Source organism: Sciurus carolinensis, chromosome 19, assembly GCF_902686445.1.
Source record: "Sciurus carolinensis chromosome 19, mSciCar1.2, whole genome shotgun sequence".
Lineage (NCBI taxonomy): Eukaryota > Metazoa > Chordata > Mammalia > Rodentia > Sciuridae > Sciurus > Sciurus carolinensis.
In genome coordinates, this window is record NC_062231.1 from 12,993,602 (window position 1) to 12,999,601 (window position 6,000).

Below are 6,000 nucleotides of genomic sequence, written 5' to 3' on the forward strand. Positions count from 1 at the left end.
TGCAAGAGTCTGACACAGCCTAGATTGTTCCTGTTTGCTGATCCTTCTTAACCAGACTATGAACTCTTGGTAGATCGTGATGTGGCATTCACTGGCTGCTTTGCCTGCATGGGCTTCAATGGGTAGGCTAGAAGTGCAGGCTTCAGATGTGAAAAGACAAATGAACTTCATGGTTACAATACTGAAAAAAAAAGGGGCAGTGGACAAGGAGAAGCAGAATACAAGTGTCTGTTTTCCATTGCTACAACAAAATGCCTGAGGCTGAGAATTTTACAAAGAAAAGAGGTTTATTTAGCTCTAGATTCAGGGGCAAATCATGGCCATTGGCTCAGCTCTAGCAGATGGCAGTGGTGCATGCAGAAGGGAGAGATCCCATCAAACAGGAAGCCAGACAGCAACTCAGGAATCAGGCTCAGCCAGTTCATTCTCATGAGAACCCATCACACAGAGACCAGTGTTCCCTTCTGAGGTCAGTGGCCCCAGTGACCTAAGGATGTCCCACTAGGCATCATTCTCAGAGTCCTACCACCACCCTGAGGTCCAAGCCTGCAACACATGAATCCTTAGGGGATTCATATCTGAACCATAGGGAGTGGTAAAAGACTGGATTGGGCAGGGAAGAGACTGTGCGGGGAGAGGAAGTGGAGGAGGGGAGGCTGTAATGTTGTACCAGAACTTGCAAATTTGGGAATGCAGGCTGATTTTTTTTTTTTTTTTTTTGTTTTAATTTGCAATGCTTGGGACCAGAAGTGTTTTGGCTTTTAGAATATTCGCGTGTACATAATGAGACATCTTGGGGATGGAAAGCCAACTCTAAACATGAAACTTATTTCTGTTTAACGTACACCTCATACTCACAACCCAAAGGTAATTTTATATAAGGTTTTTGGTGCCTCTGCATTTTCACTGCGACCTATCCTGTGAGGTCAGGTGTGGGATTTTCCAGCTGTGGCATCGTGCCGAGAAGTTTCAGATTGTGGGGGGGACATTTTAGATTTTTGATTTTTGGATGAGGGATGCTCAACCTGTAGCTGGTTTTAGAATTAGAGGGTTAAAAAAAAAAAACAAAACAAAACAGGGAATTCACAGGTTGTCCAGTTCCTGTTCCTTATTTGACTGAAGGTAGTTCTAGAAGTGCTGAGAGTCGCCAGAGCTAACAGAATGGCCTGGGTGGGGCTGAGGCTAGAGCCCAGGGCTGTGATAGGTCCCAACCTGGCACTCTGCTTCGAAGGACTTGGGATTACCTGCTAATGGGACCTCGGGTGGCACCATCTGGAGCCCTGTCCTCACAGAGGATCCAGAGTCGAAGAGAATGAGAGGCCCTCTCCCAGGATTTTCTCCTCAGTGTGCCTCGTACACCTGTTGTTAGGTTTCAGATGCTCCCGAGCTGAGCGCATTGCATTCTTGGCATTATAAACCTGTAATGAGACAAGGAAAGAACAGGAATGGCTACAGTCGTGTGTTATGTAGTAATAATAAGCTGTATTTGGTATTTGCCTGAACTTGTAAAACTAAAATAAAGGTGCCTGGTGACAAACTTGCGGTGTGGCAGGATGACGCTCCTGAACAAGGCCGTTATGAACCTTGATCTATGATCTGAGTGGGGGCTCCTAGTCTAGTCGTGTTCTGGTCTTTATGGATGAAGACCAGAGTGTGACTGGGCTGAAAATCACTACTTAAACCCCTGGACTTCTGGAGCAAACCGTCAGCAGCACTGTGACCAGAGGGCTCCATGTTGCTGTGTCTCTTGACTGTCCCGGCTGCTGTCCACTCCATCACTGATTGCTGTCACTGAGGCCAGACAACTGACCACCTCTCCTGCGGTGACAACTGCCACCCAGCCTCCGGCTTATCAGACACCCGAGGACAGCCAAAGACATCCAGGGAGCTGAGAGAGGCTACAGCTGAGAAGAATCCCCTCGGTCTTGCTGACTGACTTCTTGGCTAAGAGACGTTGCATTGAGTAAGTTCGTGGGGATTGGACTCTAGGTGAACAAGGGAGTGAGTCTTCAATGTATTTGTGACTTGATATCATTAGGAATGTTAAGTTGAGTGTACACTGCATGAATAAAGTCCACTTGTTGGAACCAAACTTGATTCCTCTCTTACTCACTTGCTTGCGACAAAACCTGTCATTTTCTTTCTTTCTTTCTTTTTTTATTGTAAACAAATGGGATACATGTTGTTTCTCTGTTTGTACATGGAATCAAGGCATACCATTTGTGTAATCATAAATTTACATAGGGTAATGTTGTTTGATTCATTGTTATTTTTTTTCCCTTCCCCCCCACCCTTCCCACCCCTCTTTTCCCTCTATACAGTCCTTCCTTCCTCCATTCTTACCACCCTCCTTATCCCTAACCCTAAACCTAACCCTAACCCTAACGCTATCCCCTCCCACCCCCCATTATATGTCCTCATCCGCTTATCAGTGAGATCATTCGTCCTTTAGTTTTTTGAGATTGGCTTATCTCACTTAGCATGATATTCTCCAATTTCATCCATTTGCCTGCAAATGCCATAATTTTATCATTCTTTATGGCTGAGTAATATTCCATTGTATATATATATACCACAGTTTCTTTATCCATTCATCAACTGAAGGGCATCTAGGTTGGTTCCACAATCTGGCTATGGTGAATTGAGCAGCATTGAACATTGATGTGGCTGTATCTCTGTAGTATGCTGATTTTAAGTTGTCATTTTCAAACATATACAAAAGTAGAAAGAATCATCTAATAAATCTATCACTTCAGACTTTGGTTCCCTCCCTCCTTCCCTCCCTTCTTTCTTTCCTTCTTTCCTTCCTTCCTTCCTTCCTTCCTTCCTTCCTTCCTTCCTTCCTTCCTTCCTTCCTCCCTTCCCTTCCCTTCCCTTCCCTTCCCAAGATTGAATCCAGGGGCATTTAACCACTGATTCGCATCCCCTGTTATTTTTAATTTTTAGAAATTTGAGACAGGGTCTCGCTCAGTTGCTTAGGGCCTTGCTACATTGCTGAGGCCGACTTTGAACTTGAGATTCTCCTGCCTCAGCCTCCCCAGTTGCTGTAATTACAGGCATATGCCATCACACCTGACTGGTATTTTTATTTTGAGATAGTCTAGCTAAATTGCCCAGGCTGACCTTGAACTCGTGTTCCTCCTGCCTAAGCCTCCAGAGTCACTGGGACTACAGGAGTGCACCACCAAGCTCAGCACTTGTAACAATTTATTGAGCATTTACTATGTGCCAACCACTGTATCTATTATCTAATTCTCATAACAGACCAGTGAGATGAGTGTTACCCTCTCTGTTTCACAGGTGAGGTTACCTCACTTGCCTGTGGTCTAGTGGGTAGGACATAGTGGAGGTCAGACGAGAATCCGGGTCCCTGGGACCAGGTCCAGGGCTTGGATTTTAGTCTCTGGTGCAGGATACCAGAGGGCAATGCATAACATAACTTTCAATATGGATATATAAACCCAGCTGGCACTAGGTGTTGGGGGGAGGTCAGGAAAACAAAGGTTGAAGGGCCTGGAGGTGGTGGGCCATGAGCTGAACTTGGAAGGAGGGTGGATGAGCAGTGTGCAAGGCGGTGTAGCCTAGGGAAGGCCCACGTGGGAGGCTGCAATGGGCTTTGAGGCTCTGGAGCCAGGGAGGAGCTGGGCCCGGCGCGGGCAGGAGGTCGAAGCCATGATAAGGTCCGATAGGTAGGGCGGGGTCCGGTTGTGGAGGCGCTTGAATTCCAGGCTTGGCTTTTGGACTTTACCCTGTAGACAATGGGGAGCCACCGGCATTTCTGAGCAGGGCTGGGCAGCCCCGGCCGTCGCCCCATTGTTTTCCTGCGCCTGGGTCAAGGCCTGCAGTACCTGTGTGCGTCCACCAGATGGGGGTGTTTCAGCAAACTTAAACCACTCAGACTGGCGGACTCTGCTTCCCTGAGATGAAAACCAGGACCCCACCAAGGATCCACGTGCCCAGCATCCTCTACAAACACACAGACAAACCAACCAACAAATCAATAAATGCAAGGGCCGTGAAACAGAAAGTCAAGTCAGGGATACTTGCTGATGAGACAAAACCTTAGCTAATTTCATAGCTTTGAAGGAAAAACTGTCCAGATGAGCAGGCTAGGGAATTGTGTCACAAATGTCCTATTTAGGACTGAAGTCTCCCAATAGCTCTTTGAGGTAGTTGTTCTAATTCCATTTTTCAGGCAAAGAAGCTGAGGTTCCAAGAGTATAAATGCTCCATAATTTACCCTGCTGAAGCCAGGCGAGGTCAGGGAGGAGAGCGTCCCATGTGGGCAGGGGTGAGCTGAGCCAGATCCCAAGGCATTGATTGGCTGGGCAAGGTCCTGTTGAAGCGCCCAGGGCCCTCCTGCCCAGAATTGGGCACTGCCTCTCTTTTTTGGCTGCTAGAAAATCCTATAGAATGGACAATGGCAGCTCCCTCTTTTCCCTGTTCCAAGTGCTTTGAGAGAGAGACAGTCCTTTCCAACAATACCGTGGGCTACGCACCGTCGTACCCATTTAACCAGTAAGAAGACAGATTCCGGGTTGGGGTCGTGGCTCAGTGGTAGAGCGCTGGCCTCGCACGTGTGAAGCACTGGATTAGACCCTCAGCACCACATAAAAGTAAATAAATAAAATAAAGGTATTGTGTCCATCTACTACTAAAAAAAATAATATTTTTAAAAAAGAAGAAAACAGATTTAGAGAGGCGAAATGACTTGCCTGAGGTCACACAGGACATAAGTGCCAGAGCCGGGAGTGGATCCCAGGAATGTCTGCTCCTGCCCTGAGTCTTCCCGCGGACTATCAAACATGTCTTGCTTGGGGGTCAATTTCCTAGAGAAACCTGTGCATATATATCCAAAGAGAAACAAAGATTTGTATTAAAGCATAGTGGTTTGTAATTAAAAAAAAAAAAAAAAGGTAATGGATACCATAAAATGTGATATAAAATGGTCATACACTGGAATACTATGCACCCACTAACATGAATAAACTGAGATCAATATAGATATCAATATCTCTATATCTCAACATGGATAAATTTCAAAAACATGTTTGGGGGAAAAGACAAGAGACAGAATGATAGGAATCCCATAATACCATTTATGTAAATTAAAATATACGCGAAGCAATACTGAATGTATGTATAGGTGTGTTGTCATTTTTTAAAATGTCCAGGAAGTATATGTCAGTTATCTGTGGGAGTTGGTTAGTACAGAAGGGGACTTTGGCTTTATTTCTAATTAAAAACAAACAAACAGAAACCAATGTGGGTGGTGGGCATAGAGGTGATTGTTACATTCTTTGTTATGTTTATTTCTCGATTTTATTTATTTTATTTTTATTTTTTATTTTTTGGTACTGGGGATTGAACCCAGGGGCACTTTACCCTGAGCTACATCCCCAGCGCTTTTTATTCTTTATTTTGAGATAGGGTCTCAGTAATTTGCTGAGGGTCTCACTAAGTGGCTGAGGCCATCCTCCTGACTCAGCCTCTGGAGTTACTGGGATTACAGGTCTGTGCCACCATCCTGGGCTTATTGGTGTATTTTAATATTTAATATTTGCACAAGAAGATCCTTTAAGCAGACAGATAAATACAATGCTAGAAAAACAACAAAACCAAAGTCGTTTTCCTATTTCTGATCAGCTGTTTGAAGATGGTGGTGGTCAGCACTCTGGGAGGGCCAGAGAGGAGCCCAGGAGGAGGCAGGAGAAGAAGGTGGCCCTCTGTTCTGGTCCTGCAAAGCGGAGACTCACGGTCTCTTTGGTGGTGACATGGACTGAGGGGCTCCCATTCACAAGCCTTTCCAGAGGAAGAGCCCTGTCCTAGCATCCCACACATGATCCCACACCCTCCCTTGGTGTTCCAGCCCGGGATGAGTGAGCAGCAGGTGCTGAGCAGGCGAGGACGGGGGAACCCCTTCAAGGAGGACTTTGAGAACTGGGGAGGGGTGTAGGGACCCCAGAGAGAGGTAGTTCCACCATAGGAACCGGGTGGCTA